Genomic DNA, 16319 nt, shown 5'->3' with positions numbered 1-16319 from the left:
CAGGACACTTTATGGGGACTCGGGGAGAGCGGCTTTCTGCCGACTCAGAGGTACTGACAACCCCACATCTCCCTCCCCTGGGCCATTTCTGAGAACTCGGAGATGTCTCCTTCAGGACCCATCAGCAGCCACACCCCCGAGGAGCCTGCTCTGGAAGCGTGGTCTGGGGGGCAAATGGGGAGCCCATGGCTATGGTCTCTGGCTGAGCCCAGCTGCCTCCGGGTGGCCATCACAGCCTACCCAGAGGACCTGGACACTTGGGCATCCAGAGCTCCATTTCCCACCTGGAGTACAGCTCCCACTGTGCCCTCAGCCCTAGGCACAGGGTGGGCCCAGCGCCCTGTCTGTCCCTGCAGTGGACTCAGCACCGTGCTAGGAGCCCCACTGGGTGGATGTTAGAACAGGTGTGCAGCTGCTGTCCCTGGGCAGACATGACCTTGGGGCAGACACAGGGTGGTTGGGCCTGCTGGGGGCCTCTCCTGCCCTCTGCCATGGTATCTCTGGAGCTGGTCCCGCCCATCTGCAGATCAGGACCCTGTGGGAGGATTCTGCCCTTGCACCCTTGCTGAGGGCACCCTCGGCCCAGAATGCGCCCCGCCCCAGATTTCCCGGGTCCCTCCTGATCTCGTGACCTTACTCTGTCAGCCTTTCCTGATATCTGAGCCCCTGGAAGCATCCTCTCCTCCACCCCACCAGCACCCTCACCCCCAGAGCCCTGAGTTTTCTGCCCAGGGCCTCACCAGGTATGGTCTGGGTGCTGTTCATGCCACCAAACTCTGAGACCCCAGATGACATTGACTGTGTGGTGGCCACTGACTTCCCCCCCATGGTGGGGCAGTGGACAGTACCCAGCATGTAGTGGACACACAAGTGATTTGCAGTGGTGCTAGGGGAACTCCCGAGCCCTGGTCCAGGCACAGGCAGCCCTGGTCCTCCAGAGCCTGCCGTCAGCTCTAGACAGTAAGACCCAAAGCTGGGGATAAAGGAGTACCCCTTATTAAGTTGACCAGTGGGGAGCAGAGGGGACCTGGGACAGGGATGGAACACGTGAACTACTGTTGGTTGAACATGTGCTAGGTGCCAGGACTCTCTCCTCTCGCTCGTTTAACCCCTAACCTTGGGAGCCTGGCATAACATGCCCGTTTCGATAGAGGAGAAACAGCCCGAGAGAGTTTCCAGAAAGTGACCTCCCCAAGGTCACAGCTAGGAAGTAGAGAAGCCAGAATCCATGGCCTGTTAGACCAGCAGGGATGGGAGCAGTGGGGGAGATGGGCACACAGACCACCTCTTCCTGGGTAAGATGGGCAAGGGAAGGGCTCTCACCTGGGTGGGGAAGTCTCCTGGGGGGCCCGCTGCTGGCTCGGATGGTGAGGGCTGGGGCCGTGGCTCTGCCTTGGTCCTGGCCTCAGCTGAGGAGCCAAGGGCAGAGCTAGCCTTTTGGCACCTGCTAGCCCCTCCTGAGCATGGCCCTGGGAAAAGCAGCTGGCTCCTTTGCATGAGGCAGCAACTTCTGTTGCTTGAGTTCCATGCATTTGAACAAAATTTGCGATCCCCCTGTGGCCCCGCATCTCTTGGAATCTCTGTCCAGGGCCTCTGTCTTTCACCTTCCCTGGGAGAGAATTGTTAACACCCTGCAAGAAATGCTCAGGCTGAGCCCCGTGGGGAGGCAGGTAGTGGTGGGGCGGGCTGCCTCTCCCAACCAGGGCCTGCACCAGGGCCAGCCCCAGAGGGGCCTCCAAGCCCAACAGGGCCCCAGCCTGGAGAAAATCAGCCCCCCAGAAGGAAGCAGGCAGCCTCCCTGTGCTCCAGCCCCATATACCCCCAGCCCCCTCTTTCCCATAGACCCCAGGTTGCCTGATTCCTGCCCTCAAGTTTCCTGAGAAAGGAACTCTCCAGCCTGAGGCTTGTAGCTGCCCCAACAGGCTGGTTGTGGGCATCAGAAAAGAAGGGAGGGGCAGGGGAAGGGCTGTCTTGCCCGCCTCCTCCCTTTACCCCCATCTTGTACCTCCTTCCTGGAAACCAGAGCTGGACCCCCTGCCTCCTGGCAGGTGGGGGCTCTGTGACACCTCAGTTTCTTTTCTTGGCATCCCTTCGGATAGGACTTTTGCAGCTGGGGGTCTGGGTGCCATCAGCTTTTGTGATTGTCCACTCCTGCCTAGGGCCACCCCTGCACCTATGAGGTCCCTGAAGACCACCAGGGAGCTTCCTACTGAAGGGTCCCTCTGGGTGCCTGCTTCTCAGGGAGGGGCTGGTCCCTGCAAGGTCAGTGGCAAGGGGCACTGGAGCTCACTGAGGGAAGCAGAAAAGGAAGGAACTTGTATGCACAGCACCCAGATGCATCTCCACAGCACTGCTGATAGCAGTCAGTCCCAAAGGCTGCAGGCTATGCAGGTCCATTCCTGGAACATTGTTGAATTGCCAGACTACAGAAATGGGGGCCCAAGTTTGGAAGGGGTAGGATGGGAGGGAGTGGGTGTGGCTAAAGGGTTGGAAAGGTGCTGAGTCTGTGCTGCATCAAAGTCAACATGTGGTTGTGATGGAAAGGGAGGCGCAGTGGTCCAGGATAGAGGGTGGCCTTGCTCTCAGCCCCAGAGACAGAGATTCTGCCCGCCCTCCTCAGGCAGAGCAGGACAGCCCTGGTGGCAGGGGGAGCATGACATCTGTGGGCTGGCCTGGGGCTCCACCATGGGCCTCCTCTTCCATGTTCAGTCCCCTGCCTTCCTGAAGCCCTCCTCCAGTGTTCCTGTCCTCAGCTCTCTTTTCCTTTCCAAACTTGCTCTCAGAAAAGAAAATCATCCTGGACAGCTCTGAGCATCTGCAGAGTTCTGTGCTGTCTCCCCAGGGATCAGCCCACAGTGGCAGCCACAACCTGTCCCTTTCAAAGGACTGCGACGGGGGGACATCTGCCTCCTTCATCTCTGCTAGGGGCAGATACTGGTGTGCATAGCTCTCACCCTGGGCAGTTGGGAGGAATGCACCATTCATTCATTCATTCATTCATCCATCAAATGCCCCTTGAACCACACTGTGTCCCAGGACCCTCTCTAGGTGCCGGGTGTTCTAAAATGAATCTGACATCGGCTTGCCTGCCTCTGATAAATTTGGAGGCCCCAGAACTCCTTCCCTGTCAGGCACTAGCTCAGGCAGGATCCCAGAAATCTAAGGCCTAGAATTCCACACTCCAGAGTCCTGTTTGGGCCCCCAGCTCCCTGCCCATGGATCTTGCCCTGGCTCCTGGCTGGGCCCTTGCCCTGTTGCCATTCCTGTAGGACCAGTGGTTTTCTGAGGGAGGAGTCCCTAGCACTGGGGAAAGCAGCCAGCAGTGGAAATGATCTGCAGGGTGCCCGCTTGGCAGAGGTGGACAGGCTGCTGGACACAGTCGCTGCCCTGGGGGTGCACACCAGATTGGCTTGGGGCTGACTTGTGGCATGGGGTGGTCCATGCAGAGGGTCCTCCCAGATGAGTGCCCTTAAGGGATGCATCAACCCCTGCACCCTTGGCTTCAGGTGGGGCCTGGAAGGCACTGAGCTCAGAGCATTCAACCCCGGCCCCTGCCTGTGTTGGGCCCAGGAGAAGGTTCTTCCTCAGCCAGCAGAAGCATCTCAAGAGGAGAGGAGGGGATGGGAAGCGCCCCACCACCTGTGCCCACGGCAGACAAATCCGATTTGCAAGCAGGAGAGGGAGGCTCTGGGCTTCTCAGCCCATTATTTATCCAGTAGATTCTCAGCTTCTTGGCAGCTCAGGCCATAGCCTGGTATGAATACCAATTGGAGAAATGCCCTCCCCTTGTCTCCACCAGCCCCGGAGTTCTCCAAGCCGTCTGGGAGGCAAGAGGGACCAGGCAGGGGAGACGTTGCCATAGGAGGAAAGGCTGCTGGGAGCTAGGAGGGATCCAGGCAGTGCTGTGGCTCCATCCTGGGGACCAGATGGAGCCCTGCTGAAAGGTGGGTTTCCAAAAGCACAGTTGTGTGGGACACCTCCTGGGCCCCTGGGGGAATTCTCCTGGGATCCCTCAGTGGCCTTGGGCTTAGAGAAGTCCTGTCTCACAGCCCAGGAGGGTCTGGCTGCAGGCACTCCCTGTCACATAGGTAGGCTGGAGTCCCTCTGGAGTGGGGAGTGTGGACCAGTTTAAGTGTGATTCTGGAGACCTGATCCCTCTGTTTAGGCCTGAGCCACCGTAAATGGTTAACTTAACTCCAGGGCAGTTGATCCAGTTTTGATACTGTTTCTTATTCATTGTTCTGGGGTCCCCCTGGGCAGACAGGGAGGTGGGCCATGAGCTGTGTCAGGGAACTGAGGGCCCTGCTATCCCCAAGGACATGAGCGGCTGCAGAGGCTGGAGACCCCACATGCTGGGTACAGGGGTGGGTGCATTCTGACTTGTGTGGGAAACCTGCCTCCCAGCTGGCAGGTGGCAGGACAGACCTCACTTTAGAACCATCACTCCAGATCCCCAATCACAGGGATCCTAATCCAGGGCACAGTGGGACCAAGAACAGAAAGGGGTAGTGGGCAGTAGTGGGCAAGCAGGGAAGCTGCCCAGGCAGAAAGGGGCCAGCTGAGGCCCCTCCAGACCCCAGTCCTCACAGCCACTGGTCTGAGGCCACTCTCTGGAACCTGACCCGCCGCCTGGCCCCTCCCTTGGCCTGAAGCTTCTGGATACTGTTTCACCCACATAAGGGCATGTATCAGTCAGCCCAGGCTGCCTAACAAAGCACCACACACTGGGCAGCTTAAACAACCCTTGGGTTATCAGGGGTCAAGAGCAGGGAGCCAATGTGGCTACAGTCCTGACTGTTGGCAGCCACTCCAGGCCAGAACACAAGTGGGAGCCCTGGCCATCCTCACTGCAGCCTGGAGAGGCTGGTGGCAAAGGTCCCCCTGTGATAGAGCCATGGCATCCCCAGCAGGAAGGAGGCCTGGCCAGGGCCAGACTGCTGCCCAGTAAGGGGCCATGCATTGCCAGGAAGTCTGGGAGGGCTTGGAGTCTGCATCTTGCGTTCCTGATTGATTGCACCATTCAGAGTGCATATATTTTTTTAATAATCTATTTCCAAAATTAGCATTTCTCTGTATAGCAGCGACCACAAACAGCATGAGAGACAGTCTTTTAACTTGTCAGTGGTAGATGTTTGTTTTCCTTCAGAGAACAGCAGAGGGAGGTGCTGGTCCTTGGGTCCCAGCACCCTGACCAGAAGTGTCTGGTCCCCAACCCCTTGGAGCTCTAAGCCCACCTAACTGGGGCCTCCTCTTGTCCCCTTTCCCATGGCTTGGGGGCAGGTAACCTCACCTCTCTGCACCTCAGTTTCCCCAGGTGTACAGTGGCATGGTTACAGTTATTTAATGAGCCACATAGTAGGTGCTCAATAAACATCCAGTGTGTGGCAGCTTCACCCTCTACCTCTGCCCTCCTGGTCGCTTTGGAAAGCTGATTCTGTCTCATCTTGGTTTTCTAGTCCTGTTGGTGCCAGGTTCTTAATCATTTTTAACTCAATCCCCTTTGCCTTTGGAAGAACATAATAAACCTCCCGGTGGGCCCAGCACACCCCACAGGTACCTATCTACTGTGAGCACCTCAGTTTCTCTACCAGCCTAGACTGTTAAGGTTTTTATTTCTATTGTTTGTAATTCAAAACAGTAGGTTCTTTGTGCACTTCCAAAATAAAACATGGTGTAATATTCAGTGTGTTTGTTCAGACCACTCCCCATACCCAGAACCCTGATCTGCTCCCCCAGGGACATGTGCCTTGGCTCCCCCTTGAAGAACTCCAGCAGACGCTTACATCATGTCAGTATGTAACATTTCATGTCAGAAAAGCTGCTGGTGCTACATGAAGTGCCTGCTGGGTGCGCTGCTCCAGACCAGGCCACCCAGAGGGTAAGCAGCCCTCCCAGAGCCCTGTCTCCGGTCAGGGGGAGAAGAGCTAAGAGATGAGAAACAGTGGAGGCCGAGGCACAGGCCACCCTGCAGTGCCCATGGTGGGGCAGGGAGCTTGATAAAGGGAGGGATGTCACTAGAGTAGCTTCCTGGAAGATGGGTCCTCAGCTGAGCTCCCGAGGCCGGCAGAACTGGAGTTGGCCGAGAGGAAGGGACAGCTTCGCAGGTGGAGTCGGCACCTTGAAATGAGGCCTTGAGATGGGACTGAGCTTGGCTAAGGGCAGCCAACAGAAACAGCTCTGTGCTCTGGCCCTGCTCATCACTGGGCAGTGAGTCCCCGAGGTGCTGCAGTGTGGCTGGTGGGACCCTGTGGCTCAGCATGGTGGCCTGGTCATGGCCACTTCCCCGGCTCCTCGACACCATGGGCTTTGCCCGCACTGATGCCTGCTCCCATCGTCTGACCAAAGGGTAGACCCCGGGACGCTTTGATTCCAGAAGTTCCAGAGGGCTGCTCCATGCCTGTATCAGCCAGCAGTCCTCTCTCAAGGGCCCCACCTGTGGCTTATGGGGACCCCAGGACCGCCCCCATCCCTCGTGTTGCCATGGAGAAGTGCTGACTGTTTGGTTTCTACTCCCCCATTTCTTTCTGGAATCCATCCACATCAAGGCGAGATCCCTTATGTTCAGCGCTCAACAAGGTTGTGGTGATTAAGCACTTAAATTGATTAATCAAATTTCCTGTGATGAGAACCACTGTCATTCATTAATCTGAGCGGGATTATAAATAAGAGGTGGCAGATACAGGAGACAAACGTGTTGACAGATCGATGCCACGGCCTGAATCACAAGCAGGCTCCTGCTTCCTGAGGGCTTTCGCTGTAGGCAGCCTGGGGACAGAGCTTCCCTAAAGACAAAATTAGACTGAGATTAAAGTATCCCCATTTTAATAAAGAAATATGTGTAGATGAGCAGGCAGCCTGGGGAGAGGAGGGTGCAGGTTTGCATACCAATGGCTAGGCTGTGCTCTCGGAGAGGGTGGCAGCAGCTCCCAGAGGGAAGCAGACACCAAGGTGACTGGACGTCAGAACTGAACACCCATTGAATAGAAGACGGTCGGGAGTCAGTGGGGAGTCAGTCAGCCCCGGGGGCCAGTCCTGCCTCCATGGCTCACTCGCTGTGTGACAGGTTCTCAACCTTTCGAAGCCTCCTTCCCTGCTGGTGAGATGTGGATGTTAATGGCACCTCCCTCATTAGATGGTAGTTCCGGTTAGATGAGGTAACGCCTGTGAAGGGTTTTATTCATTCTACAAGTGTTTACTGAGTACCTACTGTGTGCCTGGACGGCGCTAGTGTTTAGAGATTTTCAAAAGGGTGAGAGGCATGTGGTCCCTGCCCCTCTTAGAGCTGGTGTCCTTGTGGAGAGCAGACATCAAACACGATTTAGTGCTCAGTGCCAGGAAAGAGGGAACTAGAGCCTCCTGGAATGATCCAAGCAGGGAAGGATGCTGTCTGAGAAGAGGTTACTGAGGATCCCACAGAGGGTGGCAGAGTTGGGAAAGGGTAAGCCTGTGGGAGCTGTGGTTTGAGCCGAGTCTGAGGGACAGTCAGCAGAATGACGCCCAGTGCCCGCAGGGGAGCTGTGAGGCTGGGCCAGGGTGGCTTGCAGGGGGGCAAGTGCCCAACCAGAGCAGAACTGCCCGAGGTGACCCTGGCGAGGAGAGGCTCCACCAGGAGTGAGCAGGGTTATCCTCACAAGGTAGAAGGACTTATTTCACCCCTGTACTAGGAGGCACAAGGCTTCCTGATGCCAGAGAAGCCAGAAGAAGGTGGACTTGGCCTTCAGCAGGGGTCCCACCTTCAGTTACCTCTACCCTCGTGTGAGAAGAGGCTTCTTGCACTGGTCTCCAAGAAGGAGGTCTTCCAAGAAGGCCTGAGGTCAGCTCCTAAGTGCTGCAAAGCTCAGTTTGCTGCAGCTACAAATGGCCAGGAGGGACCGAGGCTTGGAGGTGTCACCGGCTCTCGGTCCTGCTGGGGTGAGGGCTGGGCCTTGGTTTGAGCAAACGTTCAGGAGTCAAGATGGTGTCACAAATGGAGCTCTAGTTTCTGGGGGTCCAAAGACCTGGGTTCTGTCTGGGTGTGGCCACTTGAGGTCTTACCTGGAAAATGAAACAGTAGGACTAGTGAATAGACAGTCCCAACAGTCCCTCCAAACATTCTCCAACTCGATGTGTCTTCCACCCCCGATCACCTTGCTTTCAGCAAGAGTTAAGTTTTAATGAGAAAAGAATGTCTCAGAATATTAAAACTCTGCCATGGAACCAAAACAAAACCCAGCAAACATCAAGAGAACTAGAGGAAGTGAGACTGTTAAAACACAACCCCCATTTTCCTCTCCCTGTGACATGGATTATTAAGTCAGGTTTGAAAAAAAAAATCCTATTAAATATTTAAATATTGCATTAAATATTCATCATCTCAAAAATTGCTTCCTAACAGATCCTTAGGTAAATATAACAATATTTGATCACAAGGCTGCACAGAGACTCGGAAAGGGTGAGAGTCTGTCTGGGACGCCTTTCTTCTGGGCTCAGGGAATCCCGCTCAAGGGAGGAGGCTGGGAGGCGGACAGAGGCTGCATCAGGGTGAGGGGCTAGGGTGACCCCAGGTTTGCTGATGATGAAGTGACACAGAAGGTCACACAGCTAGTAGCAGTGTCCTCTGCCTACCTGAGCGGTTTGGGGCCAAACCTTCTTGAGAAGCTTTTCAGTGGGGGGGGCCTCCCTACCCCGAGTGCAGCACTCAGGGCGGGGACACCCTCGTCTCCTGCCTCGGGGGGCAAAGCGTGCACTGATGCCGGGCCCCCACTGCTGGGCCCGGGGGACTGCTGTGCGTTCCCAGGCCAGTGTCCACAGCCATGGAAGGGAGAAGCAATTCTGCTTCTTTCTCAGTGCAGACGCTTCAGGCACAGAGAAGCTACGCTATCCCCCCAAGGCCCCAGGTACCATGACTCCAGGTAACTGACTCCAGAGCCCATGTTCTCAGTAAAGTTCATACCAATCATCAGTGTCACTGAGTCCCCCAGCAAGTGAGCAGACCCCACCTCTTCTCCCCCCCCCCCCCCAGAACCAGCTCTGGTGTCTGCAGAGCCCAGGCCTCCCCCACCATCCCCTCTCCTTCCCTGGGCAAATTCTGGGGTGAGGAGGAGGCCACAGGACTGGCGGGCCCCCCTCCCCAGCCACAGGCATGGGCATGGGGGTGGGGGCTCCCCTGTGCAGAATTCTGATAAGTGATACCTGCTGCAAGTGCGGCCACCTCCACCTCCCTGGGCCGGCAGGTGGGAAGGCATGAAATCCGATGCTTCGGTGGATCTGGAATGTTCTTGGGCCTCCATGTACTGGAGGAAGGACCCTCTCCTGGAACAGAACCTGATCTCTCAGGACATGACCCAGGTAGCAAGTGTGGTGTCACCAGAGAGATTTCTGTTAGCAGCAGCAAGAGGGAAGCAGGGCCTTGGCCTCAGCCCACCTCGGGTGCAGGAGGCCGGCGGGGAGGAAGAGCCAGTGCACTGGCGCCTCCTTGTAAGCAGCACAGATGCTGACCTGGAGACAGGTGGGATTGAATTATCCGGGTGCCCGGGGCTGCCCGCCCCACCGCCTCACCCTGCCTGCAAGATCCAGCACCGCCTCGTGCAGGTTAGCAGCATATTGGATTCCAAAGAGTCATATTTTAACACTGCCAAATAGTTGCAGGCGACAGAAAACCTGTTTCTTTCCCGTTTTATACATCCAAGAAATTTGTACCGCATGCAGCCCGCATGTCATTACATACGTTAAAATATTGCATTCTCTCTTCCCAGAACCTGCAGGCCTATCCCAAGGCAGGGCACATGCAGGGCTCAGACGAGAGCCCCTTTGCTGGGGCGCAGAGAGAATAGCTAAATGCGGGGTGCCTGCATCTCCCCATTAAGGATGCAGCCTGCCGCTCCCGCCCCAGGAGGCTCATCTCCTGGAGGCTGCAGGACAATCTGTTATTTCCCCGGGGAGGCCGGTGAAGCGCGTGCTCACTGGGAGAAGCAGGTGTAATTACAGAGGCCCAGGCGGGCACTGCTTGCATGGGTGTAGGGTCGGCTGCTGGATTTAACTACACGATGCTGCACCCGAGACCCCTCACACACACACACACTGTGTGCTTAGGCTCCTGGTCCAGGGAGCCCGCCCCTCCCGCCTGTCCCCCCTGCATGTCGCACTAGCCCCCGCCATCCCTCCCTGCCCCTGTTCCAGGTAAATGCCATTTGCCTCGCTCTCACCCAGATTGTACCTCTTAGGACCTGCAGGAGCGGGTTTGGGAAGTGGGGTTGCAGAGCTCCAGATCATGTTCTGAGCAGCTCCGGCGGCCTAGGTGCCTGCCCTCCATGGGACCTTCCCCCTGGCACCAGCTGGCTGCCCTCACCACCAGTGCTGACTGAGGAGGGTCCCGACGCCCTGGGGCTGCCGAGACCAGTGAGCTCCATCCCTGCTGGAGGCTGAGGCTCCTGAGTGACCTTTCCTCCTTTGGTCCTTGGCGCCACGAGCTTTTCCAGAACATTCAGTGTCAAGACTGGGGAGACATAAAGGAAAATGAAGCCAACCCTCCTTGAGAAGCTTTTCTATGGTAAGGGAGGCCTCCGTTCCTTCCTTCCATCTCCGTTCAGGCTCTTGGCGAGGTCTGGGGTGGATGGTTTGAGTTTGGGCAGAGCCTCTGCCGAGTCCCTGCCAGCCCACCCAGGCAGCCCATCAGCCCCCTTCCCTGGGCAGTTCTGGTTTCCTCCAAGCTGGGTCCCGACGACAGACCTCCTCTGAGCCAGGCCTTGTGCAGACCCGGGGCAGGGCTGGGGGGGGAATGTCAGCAGAGGGGAAGTTCAAGGTCAGGCCCATGCCCACAAGGAGTGGACAGTCTCTCTCACTGAGAAGATGAGACCCTTCTAAACTGAATAGAGAGAGGACGCTGAGAGGCAGGAAGGTGCCCACCTCAGGGCTGGGATTTGGGCAGCTGGGCTTGCTGGGCAGGAAACCCGGGCCAGGAGGGCAGGTCACCCCCCTCCCCAAGATGTGAGCCCTGGAGGGCAGGGTTGGCTCTCTCGTTCCCCATCGAACCCTGGCGCCTTCAAGGGTTCAGCAAGTATCTGTTGACTGAGCAGCTGGCCTCACAGACGGCCTGTCTCTCTGTGTCCTCACCAGTTCCTGAAGCTGAGGCAGCTTCTCCAGGGACTGAGTACAGTGTTCCTGACCCTTGTCTGTGCCTGGGCAAGGGGTCGTTTTGTTTTTTTAATGGAGGTGAGGTGAGGTTCACACAACATAAAGTTAACCATTTTAAAGAGAACAGTGCAGAGGTATCTAGTACATTCACAGGTTGTGTAGCCATCTCCTCTAGTTCCAAAACATTCCCTCCCCCCCAGGGAGACCCCGTACATCAAGCAGTCACACACACCCCTGCACACACCCCTGCCCCCTCCCCCCCACTGCTGTCTCCTCCAGCGCCTGGTAACCTGCCATCTGACTCTGGTTTGCCTGCTCCGGATATTTCACAGGAAAGGAATCCTACAATGTGTGACCTTTGGGGTCTGGCTTCTTTTACTGAGCATGAGGATTTCAAGGTTTGGCCAAGTCTTAGCATCTGGGAGCACCTCATTCCTGTTTATGGGGAACAATGTTCCATTGTGTGGCCGGGCCCCTCTGCGTGTCCACCCATCCATGCTGTCCACGTGGGCTGTTCCCGCCTTTGTGAAGAGAGCCTCCATGAACATGAGTGTGCGTGAGCTTGTGGAGCGCCTGCTTCTAACTCTTAGGGAATCGCTAGGTCATATGAAAATTCTGTGTTTAACTTTTTGAAGGACAGGCTACAGTTTCTCTATAAAGCTCAAAAGAGATTTTTGAATAGCCTTCCAATTGACAGCACCACCAGGCTTCAAGGAAACAGTGCACACCCCATTCATGGGGCTAGAAGTGTGGTGGGGACTGTGTCTTTGGGGAACAAGGAGAGAGTGAGTGGGAGCCAGACCACATGGGGGAGTGCACATCACCCTAGGGGGCAGGGAATTGAGCCGGCAGTGGAGAGGGTGGGAGCAGATTCTTGCCTTCAAACCACTATCCTCGCCGTGGAGGGAGGAGGGGTGGTTCCCAGGAGGGGTGAGGTGGAGAGGGCTTGAGCGGGGGTCTTGGTGGCGCAGGGAGAGTGAAGGGACACACAGGAGGGGAGCGCACAGGCTTTGGGAGGTGGTGATGTGAGAGGAGGGTTTGGTGGGCTGCATTTCAGAGCTGTGCTGTGGGGGGCCTGCTGTCCCCATGCTGCCTCCCCACTTCCCCTGGTATGTGACAGGGGCACCCTGGGGCCCCAGATGTACAGGATGGGTCTGGTCAGCAGACCTGTCTTACTGGCCATCCCTTCTCTCTCGGGAGTAGAAAGCGATCTTCCGACTGCCGGGCAGAAAAGAGGGTGCTGCCTGTGGTTGATGGAAGAACCCCTATTCCAGAGGGGCGTGGCTGAGCAGACCCTGCTGGGGCATCCCTAAGACACCCAGACTTGCTGCCCATCGCGGCGCCTCTCTTGGGCCGGAGCCCGCCCCTTGGCGTGATTCCATCTCTGTGTTTCTGACACCGGCCCCAGGTTGGCCGCCTGATACCGGGTGCTTCCTTCACAGGCGGGCTCTGCCCCGATGCCCTGTCTCTTTGGTCGGGATATTTTTGTGAACTTGAGAAAAATCAGGAAAGGCCAACTCCCTCTGTCCAGCCCATTAATTCTGCATGCTCGGGCCCAAATTAACCTTGGCAAGGCTTCGAGAGGAGAGAGTAATTCTAACCTTAAAAATCTGCTGATTAAAGCTGGTTTCAGGAATTCGATTCCACTTAATGTCTTGGCAGGGAGCCCAGCTTCGCATTAACACAGCCACAGGCTCGGTCCCAACGTTCCCTCCACCTTCTTAATAAACAAAACCCCATCGTCTGTTTTAAGCAACAATTCCTTTCCTGGACTCCCTTGCTGCACGCAGCCGTGTGTGTTGAAGAGTGCCCGGGTGACTCCCTGGATGGAGTCACCAGGGCCTGGCAGGGGCGGAGCTGGGAGCTGGGTTTAGCAGGCTCTGGAAGGAGGCAGTAACTACGGCCAGAAATGCCGGCGCTCCAGGCCCCGCGTGCAGAGCAGGAGGCTGGTTTCTGGGCATTTGCTCTCCATGCCAGTAGAATGGCCTCTGGGGGTTTTGGGAGCCAGCTCCTGGTGTTTTCCATATCTCCCAAGTCCCTGCTTCTTCTGGGAACAGGGGACTAAGGCACAGAGGAGGAGTAAGGCCAGGGGCCAGCTACCTGGAATGTACGCCAAAAACTCCTAGCACCAAAGGACACAGCCCCTGGCCTCCCCCAGAGACTCAGCGTCTCCCCATTATTCATCCCTTCAGCTAAAACGTGCAGAGCCCTGTTAAGGTGTGCTGGGCAGGGGCCCACCAGCCCGAGTTACTATGCAGGGTGTGTCCTCAGTGCCAGCTGCTGGTCACCGGCGGAGGGCTCAGCAGCTGCCAGCGGGAAGGAAGGGGAGGGGTGGGAGTCCACCATGGGTGCAAACCACTTCAAGATCAGTTCCAGCCACTTGGCAAAGCTCCAAGAAATAGGTCTCAGCAAATACACTTTGATGAGAGAAAGTCAATTTCACTTTATTTATTTATTATTTATGCCCAGTACTTTTAGGGAGCTTCTGAGGTATACACAGCCCAGACATATTGAACTGGGTCGAAAGAACAAGCACCTGAGGTGGGGGGTACACGCATATTTGGCAGGAAGAGAGGTGCCGAGCTGCTGGTGCATACCTGTCAGGGCCGGTGGGGACCAGGTGCCAGGAGAGAGTTCTGAGACTTGGAAGTGACCCGGGGTAGCCTGGCTCCCCAAAGCAGTGAGGTGCGTGCTGGGGAGGGACAATGGAGGGCAGCCCACATAGACCCAGCTGAGGGCCCCAAGGGTGGGAAAGCACCTGGACCGGACCCCCAGCCGGAGACCCCACCCCTTGGTCGCGATGGCAACAGCCCCAGAGCCCCAGAGAATGAACCCTCAGCCCCTCCCTCCTGCAAGGTCCTCTGGGGCCGGAGATTCACAGCTCGGATCAGCTCCCTAAGTCTAAATTTACCTTATTATCAATTTTTAGCTCCCATTCCATTTTATGCCCACTAATTTATTAATCCTGGATCCCCAAAAAACAATAAAGCTGAAGCTCCAGGGATTTTATTTATATCTTTAACCATGATTTTTATGCCTTTTTATCTAAAAATGCATTTGATTTTTATTGCCCTCCTCACTCACGACTCGGGCAGGCTGTGGCGGCTTTATTTAGATGAGCTTCTGCAGGCCTGGCCTCGCCCTCAGGAAGGCTGCCCAGGTGAGCGGGCAGCGGGGCCAGGGGCACCCACGGGCGGGGACCCAGGTGAGCTTGGTCCCTGGGAAGGGTGAGCAGCGAGGGGCCCTCTCAGAGCCCACTGTCTGTCCCTTTCCCTCTGCTGCTCATTTCCTGTCTAGGTCCCATGCTGTAAAGATGGTCTAGAACCTTCTGTGGATATGGGGGAGCCTCCAGGGGTCTGGTGGAAGATGCTTCCTCCTCCCCTTCCTTCCCCCAGGCTAGAGCCCCCCTTTCCTCCTGCCCAGCAGCCCCCACCTGGGTCTCCTTGGCCTTCTCTGCTTGCCCAAGGAGCTACCCCTCCCCCTGTGTACCCCTTCCTCTGAGCTCCCACTGAGGTAGGTGTCCAGGGCTCTCCTGTCCCCAGGGCTGGGGGCCCACCGGCACTTTCTGCAGGGCCAGGGGTGGATGCACAGGTGTCCTGGGCTGCCAGGCCCTGCCCCGGTCTCCTGGCACAGTGCTCACCTGGAAGGGGTGGAGAGTTGCCAACCTTGTGAAGTTTGCTGGCCTCCATTGGTTTCTTTCTGCCCCTCACATCCTCCAGCTCTGAGGACCCAACCTCCATAACCCACTGGGCCGCCTGATCCCGAGTATCCCTCCAGTGTGTGCACCAGACCTTCTGCCCATGAGATGGGGGTGAACTCCTGCTGTTTAGACTCCAGCTTTAACAAATGTGACCTTGGGCAAGGTCTTGCCATCACTGAGCTCCAGCTCCCACATCTGCAGAGAGGGGCTCATGCAGGATGGTAGAGGCCCCAGCCTCCCTTCCCCGTCTCCCTGAGTCACCTGCAGCACCAAGCACTCGATTACTTAGCCAAAAGACCGATTTGATGTCACAGATCAGGTCACCAGGATGTCATGCCAGCAGGTAGCCAATCTCCAAAGTGGGGGAGACTTCCTGAGGCCCTGAAGAATGAATCTTGGTAGTCTGCCCACCCCTGCCCAAGGGAGCTTCCCAAGAAAGCACAGTGCTCAGGGGCTGTTTCCAGGGGAGGGGAGAGTCCCACTGGGCAGCCTGAGCCTGGCCAGGGCTGGCATCTGCCTGTGTGGCCCACAGACCTCAGGTTGGGGGCCCTGGCTGGCCCCCTCGCCATTTGGCCACGGTGCCCTGGTGTGGCAGGGCCTTGCTGTTCTGAGAGATGCCATCACAGATTATCTTAGGAGAGAGGCTAGCTGATCTAATATTCCAGATCTCCCCTGTCACCCAACCCCGGAGGCCGAATCAAACAATAATCCATTTAGCTCAGACTAATTTTAAAGCAATTCACTATTTAACAAGTTCTGAGGCCCAGTGCTTTTGCAGGCACCATGTGAATCAAATCATTCGGCCTAATCTTAGATTAATATGAACCAGATCCTTCAGTGAGGACAGTCCCGGGAGCAGCCCAGGACTTCATCCCTTGTCTTTGATGAAGGCAGGCCCTGCAAAAGGCCTGACCCTCACCATCATGTGGATGCCTAAACGACGCTGCCAGGGGCGGCATGCAGGGCAAGAAGGAGCCAGGGCTTTGGGACAGACAAGGGTGGGTTGGGGTCCTTCTCTGCCTCGAGCTAGCCATGTGACCTTGGGTAGACTGCTGGCCTGTTCACGTTGGTCTTCCAAGGATACCTCTGTGCAGGACGGATGTAGAGTAGAGACGAGAGGCAAGAGAAACTCATGGCATCCCCCCATTGTCCCCACAGGAGATCTTCCCAGCACCCTCCAGGTCTGCTTCTGCTTTCTGGGTGCCTGGGGAGCAGCAGGGCTGTTTGGACCTACTTCTGTACCGTGCAGCAGCTGCTGCTGGTGGGAGGAGATCTGGATGGCACTGGAGGATTCTCACTCACACCTGCTCTTTGAGGAGCACCAGCTTCTCCTGAGGATGTCAAACTGTGACACCAAAGGAACCATGTTTAACCCCAACCTGGGAGCCCTGCAGCTCTGCCCACTCAGGTGCCTTTCTGCCCCACCGAGAGCCCCAGGGCTCATATCCCAGGTAGATGAGAGTCCCATCCTGGTGCTTTCATCTCAACTCTGGAAGAGAGACACTTT

The 16319-nt window shown here is 56.6% G+C and overlaps 1 protein-coding gene across 1 annotated transcript in view; it reads left to right on the top strand.

Annotated features, from left to right (window-relative positions):
* Nucleotides 1-16319, top strand: part of CAMTA1 (calmodulin binding transcription activator 1) — a 689419-nt gene that overhangs the window by 469479 nt on the left and 203621 nt on the right. The window lies entirely within an intron of this gene.

The sequence above is a fragment of the Miniopterus natalensis genome, chromosome 9 (genome assembly GCF_054644295.1).
Source record: "Miniopterus natalensis isolate mMinNat1 chromosome 9, mMinNat1.hap1, whole genome shotgun sequence".
Classification (NCBI taxonomy): domain Eukaryota; kingdom Metazoa; phylum Chordata; class Mammalia; order Chiroptera; family Miniopteridae; genus Miniopterus; species Miniopterus natalensis.
This window is presented reverse-complemented; position numbering and strand designations above follow the sequence as displayed.